A 14,379-nucleotide genomic window follows, 5' to 3' on the forward strand; every position below is an offset into this window, starting at 1 on the left:
ACAATTTGCTCTTCACTAGATAAAAGAAAGTTGATATGATCCAAGTACACAGTAAGGAATTTTAGTAAAGAACTGGTCAGTAACCAGATTGTTCCTCGATCTTCACCCTTAAGTTGAATCCCAATAGTACAAATGACACACAAAGTGGTTAGACTTGGTGAATAAGTAGTATCAGATAAATCCTGTGAAATTTCAAGTGCCTATCCCATCTGTGAACCCTTTCTTTAAAATGAAGTTTAGATTTTTGCATTGATTGCTGGATCTCTAGGGATTTATACATTTGGCTCCAGTCCATATCAAGGAACCCATGAAAGGGACCCAGAAAAGGAGAGGCTCGTATTTCAAAGTAATTCTAAGCTATTATATAAAATTTAAAGACACTCAGTTTTTAGGAATCCCGTGGATCTAATGATGCTTACAATGGCTGTGGTAAATGAATGTACTAGCAAATTCCAAAAGAGAATTATATCAAACATCCCTGGGGTTTCAAGGTCTTCAGCTGTTAAACAGCACTTTATAGTCCTGGTAGAAAATTAAGTCTTGACGAGATATACCCAAACAATGTGAACTGAACCATTCAGGAGAATAATTTGATGTTATTTGACATACCAAGACATCATATTGTGTTTATAAAAAAACTAGAATATAATGGAAGTATTTCATAAAATATCAAACTCAAGCCAGTTTCGAAGGTATAAGGAAGGTGAGACCCAGCACGCGGCTGAGCCATTCAGTTTCCTACGCTCCCAGATCAGCTGGCTTCAAGCTTTCCCGGCAATTGGAAACACTGGCAAGATCCTGGAGGATATAATGAAGGAGAAAATACACAGTGTTGGACCTCTCTCTGCTTCCAAGGACATCTCGATTATGGCTTTTTCTCTAGCCAGACAGGGTGTTAGCTTCCACGGACTCCAGACCTGAACTTTGGGAAATACTGCTTCCCTTTGTTCCTGCAGCAGCTTACTACCTCCTGGGGTCGTGCACCATCCACTGTTTGGCTTCTCAACAATCTTACTATCTGTGCAGTCAGTGCTCCTATCTCCACTACCTATACTAGATTCCTATAGTACATTCCTTCTCTTTAAATCCTTACAGCCACTTCCATTTTCTTTGCGAGATTCTGAATAAAATGTAGATAAAATCTGCTAACAAATTGTAGGAGATTCTAATCAACTAAGTTATATATATATTCACAATGAGATAACAAGGATATTGCCAATAAAACGGGTGATAACAGTACCAGACAGCTGAGTGGATCAAAGATTCCATCTGTGTGAAAGAATCCAATATAGATCAGAAGGACACTTGGGAAGCCAAAAGTGATCGTCAATAGACACACTTTGAGTATAATATCTGTGAATAATATCTGAATAATATCTACGCAGCTCTATTTTCTTCTGTCATTCCACAGGTCTTTATCTATGAATTATTGTGATTTATCATCCCTAGAACAGAATTCTATTTTGGTTACTTTGGATTGAGACATTAATAACTAGGTTTTGATGCATATATTTTAAGAGAATGGATACATTTTTAATATTGATAAAAAATTATAATAAATGACTTCAGGCAAAATTTATTTTAATTGTAATAAAAGCAATAGGCTTTCTATCTGGCGATGAATGAATTTGGTATGTATCCCAGGAGTTACACAAAGAATAAAGTACACTTTCTGCTTTGAGAATTCTCTATTTTCATGTACACCATTTCTTTGATGAATTAAATGTTAGCCCATTTCCTTTATCTTCATTTATGTGAATTAAAAAAATAAAGAGCATATTGCAAAATATCCACATGTAAAAATATCCAGTATCACTGTATGAACTTTTCTTGCTCTCAGGGAAACAAATTCATCTAGACCAGAATTTGCCGTTACTACTGTCAGAAATTTGCAAAGTGGTTTTTGCATCAGAACAGATGGTGGCTGGTGGTAGAAGTTTCCATGCTTCCATTTTACCAAGGCTTTTATCACGAGAAGGCTTATGCGAAAAAGTATAATTCTATTAAAGAATGTTTAGGCATTTTGAATGAAACTAAACTGGAACATTTGAAAATATAATAAATCGGAATTCTAAGAGCCTAGTCTAAGCAATCATAGTGTGCTATTTGATAAGCATTTTGTAAGCATTTTTATCCTTACTTTCCTTTATTCAAAATGTCACCCTTTATAGTTCAGTTGACATTTAGGATGAAAAGAAATCACTTTTTCCCCCCCAAGAGTGCACAAGTTTGATTATTTCTTTGAATGAACTATCACTTTATCCAAGCAACAGTAACATCTTAAAATACCCTTTTTTCCCCATTGACCTACATCTCTGTTCCAGATTATTAAGTGTAAAACCAGCAATTCAATCATTTTTTAATCCTTGATAACATGGTCTTATCTAACATTCGCCTTGTGGATATAATTTGAAAGAGAATTTCATTAACATTTAAGCTCAATGAATACATAAGAAAATGCAATTTGTTTTTGATAAATATTCTAATTTCAGTAAATGTCCTATCTTATTTTCTCTATAGAGTTCTATCTATGGAAACATATATGACTGCTTGTGTTACAAATTAAAACCACTGTGATACAAATAGTTTTAGGTAGTTCAAAAGCAACATCCCTTTTTAGTATTTATTAATGCAGTTAATCGAGTTTAAATTCCACTTATATCTTATGGCTAGACAGAGATAAAATATTCTAGCATTTTCCAAAACTTTTGAGATGCAGGGATAGTTGTTTTATTTTTGTTTTTTGGTTTTTTTTTTTTTTTTTTAAGACACAAATGTCTAACCTATATACAAAAGTCAGAGTCAGAGATGGATTGAAGCAAGCATCTAACTACTTTTTAATTTAACAAAAATATTTAACTTGAAGTACCTTTAAAACTGTTTCATGTCTGGGGCACCTGGGTGGCTCAGTGGGTTAAGCATCTGCCTTCAGCTCGGGTCATGGTCCCAGGGTCCTGGGATCGAGTCCTGCATCGGGCTCTCTGCTCAGCAGGGAGTTTGCTTCTCCCCCTCCCTCTCTCTCTGCCTGTCTCCCTGCTTGTGCTCTGTCTCTCTCTCAAATGAATAAATAAATCTTAAAAAAAAAATGTTTCATGTCTAAAGATATAGCATAGTTATGTGTTCTTAGTAGAGAAGCAGCCATATCCATGCCAATGATTTTCAAATCACAATGAAGCATCCATCTCACTTATTTTGCAAAAGGAGCAAAAAAATTTTTTTTCAAGAGTGTACTTGAATAACATTAGGAAAGGACCCTCCATTTAAAAAGCTGATTTTTTTTAACTTTTTAATTTATTTATTTGATAGAGACACAGCGAGAGAAGGAACATAAGCAGGGGGAGTGGGAGAGGGAGAAGCAGGCTTCCCGCTGAGCAGGGAGCCTGATGTGGGGCTCGATTTCAAGATCCCAGGATCTTGACCTGAGCCGAAGGCAGATGCTTAATGACTGAGCCATCCACGTGCCCCTAAAAAGCTGAATTATTAAGACCAAAAAAGAATAGACACTCATAAAGAACAATAAAGAGGCAAAAGACAAAAGAAAATGAAAGTGGGTCACATAATATTTGAAAAGATGTGAAACTCAATAATAATCATTGAAACACAAATTAAAATCATAAAACATGACTATTCTCTTTTGGATCTCCTATTTTCTCACAATCGTAGGTTCTTGTCACGTATTTATAACCAGTCCTTTAATGGCACACTCTTAGTTATTTAATAAATTTGACAATGAAAATTCGTAGTACAAAATCAAAGCTACATCTGAAAATATCTCCTATCTACCATCTGACCATTGGGTACCCAGTGCCACCATCCCATCACACACCCTGGCCTTGTCTCTACGAAAAGACAGCTGTTCAGGAATCCTGTACTCAGCTAGCTCATACGTATGTTAAAATGCATTCCATTAGTATGCATGCGTTACTGCTTTTAACATTATAAAAAGTGCAGGATGTTTCACGTATTAGTGTTTCCGTGTGCTCCATACTGCCATGATTCACCTATATGGTCACATTTGTGTAAGTCTACCTTGAGCATTTGAGACAGAATATTTGTACACTATGCCTACTACTTGTTCTTTTACCCCAGTGCTGTATTTGGGCTATTTTGAGGGGAAAAATAAAAACTTCATTTCACAAAATTGCAGAGTTTAAGTGGACTAGTAACACCCAAGTATGAGAAATTTACTCATACCATTTAAGCACAAGTATAAATTAATAAAGGAGAAAAAGGCTGGTGGTAAGTATTTTAAAATAAATTCATATTAAACTATTGAAGATATACAAAACTATTATATTGAAAATTCTGAGCATCTTTTAGTGTATAATTTTTAGAATGAAGCTAGGTTTTGTTTCTTTTTTTCATTTCCCATACATTTATTTCACTGATTTATGTTTCTGTTTTCCTTTGTTTCTCTAATCCTGCAAATTATAAGTGCTTTTGAGTGTGATTTTATACATACAAATATTTTATGTAATTAATTAATTTAATTTGAAATAAATAAATAAATAAATAAGTTTAAGAAATGCCTGCTGCAAGAAAGAAACCTTGTCACCCAGAGGAGATAATGCACATTTGGGTGATCATCTTTCCCACATTTTTCTTTAAAATACAACTGCACCCTCAAACACAATTCCATATATACTTCATCATATATAATATTCTGAATTGTGTCTACCCTCTGTTACCCAATTTATCAAAGTTATATGCAATGCCTATTTAAACAAATACAAGTAACTAATTTCCTGACCATTGGGGATGTCTTTTTTTTTTTTTTTTTAAGATTTTCTTTATTTGATAGACAGAGATCACAAGTAGGCAGAGACATAGGCAGAGAGGAGGAAGCAGGCCCCCTGCTGAGCAGAGAGCCCGGTGTGGGCCTCAATTCCAGGACCCTGAGATCATGACCTGAGCCAAAGGCAGAGGATTAACCCACTGAGCCACCCAGGCGCCCAGGGAATGTCTTTATCTTAAGGAAAGGATAAGATGGGTGCAAGATAAAGAAACATCATCATCACTTCTCTGTTCCTAACGTAGAAAGCCTGAGATCAACCTCAATACACAAAAATAGGCATGTGGTTAACAAAATTAAAGCATGGGGACACCTGGGTGGCTCAGTGGGTTAAGGCCTCTGCCTTCGACTCAGGTCATGATCTCCATCCTCAGCAGGATCGAGCCCCCTGCTGAGCAGAGAGCCTGCTTCTCTCTCTCTCTCTGCCTGCCTTTCTGCCTACTTGTGATCTCTGTCAAATAAATAAATAAACTATTAAAAAAAAAAAGAAAATTAAAGCATTATGCATCTAATAAATGAAATGATATGTAGCTATTAGAGAGGACTTTGTTATTCTATACATTTTAAGAGTTTTGGCTATGATACATGATGAGCGGGTTAAAGCAGTATAATTACACACCAATTTGGATTTTTATCTTAATATTGCATTTTATATCATATCATGCTTATCTTAATATTGAATTTTATATCATATCATGCATTTTATATCATATCATGGAAATATATACACACATATAGAGAGAGATATATAAACATGTGTATATAGCTATAGAAATCCATACACATATCATGCATATATAATAAAATTAAATTTATATTTAGCTCTTCATGGTCTTTAACAATTATTAGGAATTGGCTGTACATAGATTTTATGTGTTTTCTATATTCTTTATATTAACAGCCTTCCCATTTATGTATTATCTGGACTTCTACGAGTATTTATAAGTTTATAATAAGAATACTGGTTCAATTTTCCTTTTTGTAAATACATAAAATTGTCTCTGCTATTTCAAAGCTTAGGACATTTCTTCCTGCCTTTGAATGTGCTTACTACCTTTAAATTAACTAACTTTCAATGAACTAATGAAATAGTGATATTTTTCTTTTCAAAAACAGTAGAATTTTCAGATTTGCCCATTTTACCTTTTTTACTTTTATATGTTTATAATTCTTTTTTGTTATTTTTAACTCCTGTTCCGAGTTATCTTGCAAATACAAAATGAACAAATTTGTGGAAAGAGCTGTTCAAAGACTTGTATGAAAATATAACAGAAATCAAAATGTCTTTCAACTCCGATTAGAAGAGGTTCTTAAACATTCTGAAAAAGATATCCCCGATGTTTAACAGAACAGTTCAAAAAGTTTAAAGCTGTGAATTTGAAGTTACCCTTCGCTGAACAACAGAATTCTAGGCAAAATCTATTCTCAAGCATTTGGGCTAGTTTAGGACCAGAAATTTCATCTATAATATTCCAGGTACAGAAGAACATAAGCTGATCTAGTGCTCAAATACTTATATTTTTATTTTTTACTTATTATTATTATTTTAGAGAGAGAGAGCGAGCATAGGCTGTAGGGGAAGAGGGAGAAGGAGACAGTTTGGGCTCACTCTCACAACCCTGAGATCATGACCTGAGCAGAAATCAAGAGTCTGAAGCTTAACCTACTGAGCTACCCAGGCACATCTCTAAATAATTTTTTAATATAATTATTATGATCTCCATATCTGAAATATTAAATTTTATACTATAAGAGGTTAAATAATTGTTCTGTAGTCATATACTTTGCAAGCATTAGAGCTGGAATTTTAGAAAGTACTAGTGCATTTGTGTCTATGTGTGAGATACAAATTCCTTCAAGTAAAGTATCAGAATAGAGCTGGGTGAACACTTTAAAACAAACCATTTTCTTTGTTTCAAAATATATGATCTAGTACTTATGTAACTATCAATCATTGATTCATATGGAATAAGAAAGATGTAGATAAGCAATGTTTATATATACTACACAGTAGACACTGCAGTACAATCATTTCCCTTGTTATTCCGGAAAATAATCAGATGGCCTAAACTTTCATGTGAGTCTTCTGTAAGCAAAACCCCATCAAAGAAACTTAAACTGCAGAAACACTCTTGTATAACCAATATATAGAAAAACCAACTGAATCCCGTATCTTTCACTATATCCAACTTTGGAGGAGTTTCCCCATTGCTAACACATTCTACATCTTTGTATGGAAGAGGCCAGATTGTTCTCACCCGAAACGAGCGCATTTGACCTTTGTAAAGAATACATGTGTGCTGGATCCCAGCACAGATTTACTGACAACTGGGATTTAGTAACTCTTAGGTAGAGCCCAGATATTTCAATTTTAAGAAGCAAACCAGTATCTTTGATCATTAGGAAATTTGGGGAAACACTATATTAATATAAGACAGAAAGGGAACTAAAATATGCATTAAGTACTAGGCATCTTTTAAATTATTAATATTTTAACCTTCAAAAAAATACTGTAATTTAGGTCACTCCATTTTGAAAGCAGAGAAACCAAATTTTAGAATAATTGAATACCTTGCTCATGTTTACATATAAAATAAACAGGGGCTCATTTTGCCTAAAGAACACACTTTTTTTTTTTTTTTTTTTACTTTATTACTGTATCTTACAAGTTTTGGGAACTTAGGCATCTATTAATCATTACTATAATTTTAGTACCAAAAAAATGATAATTCAACAACATTTCAACCTTAAGTCAAAAGGATCCAGGGAAAATGTTTCACTGTAAAAGATTTCTTCTGGGATCCTAGTTTGGATTAAACTTGAATATACCTTTCAAATTCACAACCAGTTAACTCAGTTTTAATTCCACTCACTTGTACATTTGAGGTTCTAATTACATATTATATTATTACCATTATAATATATTATATATTACAGTATAATATAATATAATATTACTGTTACATATTATCAGGTAATAACTATGTGTTTCAACTACTGAAAAAGAAAAAGGGTTTCTAGTCCAGCACTTAAGAAACTTGGAAGTGGCCACTCTGTCCTAGCCACAAATAAAAGGTAAACAAACTATAAGACCAACAACTCTTAAATCAGCAAGAGAAATGAAGTCACGAGGCAAATTTTACAAATTTTATCACAACTTACCACAGGAGAAACCTTCACAGAAGCCAGTGTCGTCGGGGGAGGAAACTGAAACTGCAACCGGTGAGTTGCTGAAAGCTCAGCATGGAGGAGCATGTGAGGTAAAAACTGCAAGGCAACCGATCCCCAGGAAGCCCCCACACTTTTATTGTCTCAGTGCAGAGTTCTAGGGGATGCTCACAGTAATTACTGAATAAAAATTCCCTTGTGATTCAGGCCGGGCAGGGAGAGAGAACCATTTTGATACATTCCAGAATATTGTGTTCTAAATGAGGCCTGCCCTCAGGAGAAACTATTTAACCAAAGCCTAACCTCTGGGGATTTGTCAGAGTCTAATTGGCACGGGGGAGGAGAAATATCCAACCAGCTGATTCTAGCCTTGCCTGTAGAGGAAGGGACAGCCCAGCCCAGTTCCTCCTAGCTTTCCAGGGGAGAAGGGGAAACATCCAACCCAGCTGGTTCTAGCCTTTCACAGGGAAAAGGGTATACTCAACTGGTCATAGCCTTCCACAGGGAGGAAGGGAAATTTCCACTGTTATGTTGCAAATTGGCCAATTAAGAACGATCCAGCAAAACTTCAGATAATCCACAGTGAGATCCTTCTAAAGGCCAAGTCTAAGGTCCTCCTCACCCCCTTTCTTCTTACCCTCTTCCCACAGCCTCATTGTGTGCCTTCTCATGTCCTCACTTTAGCATGCCACACACCCAGCATGACCTCTGAATACTAATTCTTGTTCCTCGGAGTTCCCTGGTGTTTTTGCTGAAGTGCAGTCTCTGATTTTAATAGGAGCCAAGAGAAGATTCAACCACAATATCGGCTCCAGAGGGCGAGGTGTCTATGCAGTTCCCTACAAACAAAAGGGATGCAGGCAAGTGTGTCAAGCATTCCTAGCTGAGAACATCAGTGTCAATAAATTGGAACCAACCCAATAAGAAAACAGTTTTTTAGAAATAATAATAGCAACATTGTTACTACAACATTTGATATGTCAATGGATCAACGTTTGATAGGTAACCTTTTGCATCTTATGTATCAGTGAAATGTATGACAAGAATGATATAAAAAAAGAAGGAATGAGGATTCTTTTGTTATTATAAGGTACTTAAATAATCCGTGAAGCAGCACAGTGTTACTTGAAAGTGAAATTGAATTAGTTGCAAATGTGTATTACAAACTGTAGGGCTATCAGTAAAAAATATAAGAAAGGAGAAAAAATAGAATAATATAAAATGCTCAGTTAAAACCACAAAATGCAGAAAAAGAGTGGAAGACAACATAGGAATAAAGAACAAGGACAACAAATAGAAACAGTAATGGTTGATATTAATCCAACTTTGTAAATAATGACTTTTAATGCCAAAGGTCTAAATGCACCAATTAAGAGAGGGACTGACCAAGTGGATTAAACAACAGACCCAACCATGTGTCCTCTACAAGAGACCTACTTTAAATATAAAGACAAATACAGATTACAAGTAAGTGGACAGAGGAAAACATATTGTGATAACACTAATCAAAAGAAAGTGAGAGTAGCTATATTAATTCAAACAAAGCAGAATGCAAAATAAGGGAAGTTACCAGGGGCATTTTGTAAAGGGAGGCGTACTTACATGGTAAAGGGGGAAACTCTCAAGAAGACAAAACAATCCTTAATGCATAAGCACCTAACAACAGAGCATCAGCAGAGTGACTAATTTGGAAAAGGGGACTGTCAAATACACAGTGTTTACAAAACATAGAATAAATTAAAACCCTCTGGAAAGTTTATGAGATTAAAGAATTACATTTATTATATCTTATTAAACATACTTTAATATAAAATATTACCTTCCCAAATAAATGTATAATACTTGGTGAAATAAAATGCATACTATTAGGGTCCGTAATCAAGGGAGTGAGACTGATACAAAGCGAAGGTCAAGCTAAGCTTTATTTCACACCAAGCATCGAGAATCAAACCGACCGGTTGGGGTGTCTCTTATAAAGAGATGACAATGACAATGATGACCCTGATGACCACGCTCCGGGGACGCTACCCCAGCCTCACAGACTTTTACAGAGGTGGTTGAGCCTGGCTTATACACAGGTGGCCAATGAGATTGCAATGCATAGGAAAAACTGCACAGTCATGCTAGGTCGGCAGTACGGGTGACCAATTGAATTTCAATTTACCATAGTAAATTTATGCGTGCCCTACGGATTGGATGTCTCCATCCGTCCTGGCCCACCCCTGTATCCAGGGTTTGCAAGTAAGTTCCTCTGGCTAACCAGGCCCTCACACATACATTCTAAGTATTTTTATGCTTTACAGGTGTTAATCACTGATTCTGTGTATACTACAGAGCTGCAATGTTTTGGTATACACACATATTTACAACATATCAGTGAATTTATACAAAATTGTACACAGATAACACCACAAGTTACAAAAATGCAAATATGAAATCTACAGAAAGTCATATTTACTATTTTTCTATCAAGTAGCACAAATTTTCATACCCACAAGTTATTACATCCTCAAAGAATTTGTAGAGATAACACCATAAATATATTAATGAAAAGATGGGTTTAAAAGTATTGATTTTCTCAAGGTCACACAGTTGTTAATCTGCTTTTGGATTTGAACAAAATATATTGATTCCAATTCAGGTCATTTTTTTATTATATCAGACTTTCTTATGCACACTTAACAATATTGTGGTAACTATAGATATAAATTAATGCACTGAATGTAATTGCCATATATACTATGAGAGATTAGAACAAAGAGTTGATGGATTTCTTTAAAATTAACTTTAGAATATCTGTTTTTCAAAGCCTCTTCTTCCTTAGGGATGTTTGGGTATAATTTCATGGGACAAACACAACCCTGGCAATTATTAGTTACTGTAATCTCTTAGTGTGAATGTAATTATCAGGACAGCCCAACAAAACCATAAGGGAGAGAGATGTAGAACATGAATCTTCACAATTCATTTACGTTACTTTAAGAGCTGAAACAATGCAGAAATAATTCTATGTGAAGAAAACTTTTGTAACACAGATTCTACAGGCCTCAGAATGCTAAAATTGTAGACGAGATGTTTTTAAAATTAAATGTAAAAGTCCCATATTCTTAATATTTATTGAATATTTTTGTATGTCAACACTCTCCTTGGTTCTGGAGATTTCTTGTCTCTGTTCCCATGAGGTTAAGTAGGAGGACTGAAATAGATTCCTGAAATAGGTCCATCATTACATGAAGAAGTAAGCACAATGAGGAGTATGTAAAGGGTATTAGACAAAGACGTAGGGAATAAGGGGAAGCCAAGCCAGAGTTGAAGATGAACAGAGTTTCCTCAGTTCAAAATCAATGTAAATGGTTAAAAAGGAGTTTGGCAGGTGAGAAGATGGTGCAAAGGCATTTCAAGCGGGGTCCATGTATCCAAAAAAGCCTAGTGTGGGAGATATAAATGCTCAGAACATCATAAATACAAAACATGGAATGACAGCAATAGAGCTAGAGAGGCAGACAGATAGGAGAACTTCTTAACATCATGATAAAAATATAAGGCATTGTTTTCCTAGAGTCTGATTAAGTTCTAAAATGAGGAATGGTATATTTAGATTCATATTTTAGATAGATCTCTGGGACTTTAACTTTATACTCCCTAAAATAACATTGAAACATTACCTTACCATACTTTTTTAATTGATATTTTTCTTGAGTTAATTTGAAATTCATGTGCAATCTGAAGAAAATTACAAAGAAATCTGTGTATCATTTACCTAGTTCCCACCATTGGTAATATTTTCAAAAACTCATACAATATCACACTAGGATACTGACATTGACACAACCCATATTCAGACCTCCAGGATTACTTGCACTCATTTGTGCAAGTAAATGTTCTGTGTGTGTGTGTGTATGTGTGTACGCACATGTGCATGCACAGATGCACATGCTTAGTTTTCTACAATTTTATCACCTTTGTAGATTCCTGTATTCACCACCATCATCAAGATCCTGAACAGTTCCTTTACCACAAGGATCCCCAGGCTCCCCTTTTATAGCGATACCCTCCAAACCTCCCTTTGCACCATCTTCACTCCCATATCTGGGCAACCAGTGCTATGTTCTCAATTTCTAAAATTCTGTTATTTAAAAATGTTACATAAATAGAATCATACATTATATAACTTTTCAAGATTGACTTTCACTCAGTGTTGCTTCCTGAATATTCATCTAAATCATTTTGTATATTAAGTTCATTCTTGGTTTCTACTAAGCAGTATTCCATAGTATGCATGAACTATAGTTCTTTTACTGTTTAACTGTCAGAAGATACTCCAACTATTCCATTTTTGGCTATTAAGAATAAGATTGGCTGTTATGAACACTCTTGTATGAGTATTTGTGTCAATATAAGTTTTCATCTCTCTGGGATAAATGGCCAGTAATAGTAAAAATTGTTAAGTTGTATCATAATTACAGCTTTGGTTTTATGGAAACTGCCAAAGTATTTTCTAGAGTGGCTGTGACATTGTATATTCTCAAAAGCAATGTAGCAGTGATGCAGTTTCTCCACATCCTTCCCACCATTTGGTGTTTATATTATTTTTTATTTTAGTCATTCTGATAGGTATATACAAATATCTCATTGTGGTTTTAATTCCTTATTCCCTTAATGTATAATGATGTTGAATGTTTTTTCAGGTGCTTATATGCCATCTATATATCCTCATCAGGGAAATGCCTATTCATGTCATTTGCCCATTTTATATTTACATTTTTTAAATTATTCAGTCTGATTACAGATTTTCTTGTTGCCTACTTTGATTTGATTCCTTAATGGTCACATAACATACTATATACTTTTAGTTATTTTAAATTTGTTAAATTATGTTTTATGATCCAAAATATGGACTATTTTAGTGAAAATCTCGTATTAGAAAAATGCTTACTTTGCTGTTGTTAGTTGGAGTGTTCTGTATTTAACAATTGGAGTCTACTAGTTGACTATGTTGGTCCACTTGTCTATATCTTTGCTGATTTCTGGCTAATAGTTCTATCATTTGCTGAAAGGCAGGTATTGAAGTCCCCAACTAAAGTTACTGATGTTCTGTTTCTCCTTTCAGTGGTACAATTTTGTTTCATATATTTTGAGACAGTTGTTTGGTATGTACACATTTAAGATCATTACACACCTACCTTTTTGACTGATCCTTCTAAAAAAATATTTAATGTATATCTCTGTCTCCAGTAATTTTCTTTGTTGGGAACCTAATTGGCCAGATATTAATATAGTCACTCCTGCTTTTTTATTGATGTTTGCATTTATATCTTATGTCTTTTATTTTTAGCTTGCCTATATCACTGAAATTGAAGGGAGTTTCTTCTAAACGGTATACACTTGGGTTGTGTGTTATTATCCGCTCTGCCAATCCCTTTCTTCTGTTTGGTGAATTTAAATCATTTCTATTACTGTAATTATTGATATGTTATCCAAAACCTGAGAATGAAGGGAATTCCATTAACCAAATAAAGAAATGTAAATCAAAATTACAATGAGATAGCATTTTACACCCAAAAGGATGATTCAAATGTAATTAGGCTACTATCTTAAGGGCTAAAGGGCAGACAATAACAATGTTAACAAGGATTTGAGAAATTGGAATTTTCACATACTGCTAGTGGGAATGTATAAAGGTGTAGCCACTTTGGAAAACCACTGGCAGGTTCTAAAAAAGGACAAACCACATGATCCAGTAATATATATATAAAGATATATACCCAAGAAAAGTGAAAATATAAATTCACCTAAAACCTTATAGATGAATGTTCATAGTAACTTTATTCAGAAAAGCTAAAACACAAAAACATCTGACAAGACCATCAGCTATTTGTCAGTAGATAAACAAGGTGTGGTACATCTATATAATGGAAGAGTATTTGTTTATAAAAAATTAAAAATTAAAAAAATGGAAGAGTATTTGTTAATACAAAAGAATGAATATGTATACATATTACAACATGGATCAACCTTGTAAACATTATGCTAAGGGCAAGAAGCCAGTCACAAAGATCATATATGGTTTGATTTCATTTCTAGAAAATGTCCCGTAGAGGCAAAAGTAGTATCGGGACACAAAGTAGATTGTCAACTTCTTTGTCAGAGATAGAAAATAACACCAAAGACTCCATTTAAATTAGAATATTTTTTTATTGAAATTTGTTTTTATAAAGAGTTAGGATACATAAAGCTTTATGCACAAATTTTCTGCTTACCACACCTTTAAGTTTGGGCCTTAAGGATACAGGGATCTTTTTTTTTTTCTTAATTAAAGTGTAATTAGCATACAATGTTATGTTAGTTTAAGGTATAAGGTATAATGATTCAACAATTCTATATATTACTCAATGATCATTATGATAAGTATATTTTTT

General features: G+C 34.3%; 1 long non-coding RNA gene across 1 annotated transcript in view; it reads right to left on the bottom strand.

Moving 5' to 3' along the window:
* Nucleotides 1-8,208, bottom strand: part of LOC132028007 (uncharacterized) — a 262,344-nt gene extending 254,136 nt beyond the window's left edge. The window contains exon 1 of the long non-coding RNA XR_009407311.1: nt 7,955-8,208. This is a non-coding gene — a long non-coding RNA (uncharacterized LOC132028007). The remainder of the gene's footprint in view (nt 1-7,954) is intronic.
* Nucleotides 8,209-14,379: the final 6,171 nt, after the last annotated feature.

Source organism: Mustela nigripes, chromosome 12 (genome assembly GCF_022355385.1).
Source record: "Mustela nigripes isolate SB6536 chromosome 12, MUSNIG.SB6536, whole genome shotgun sequence".
NCBI lineage: Eukaryota > Metazoa > Chordata > Mammalia > Carnivora > Mustelidae > Mustela > Mustela nigripes.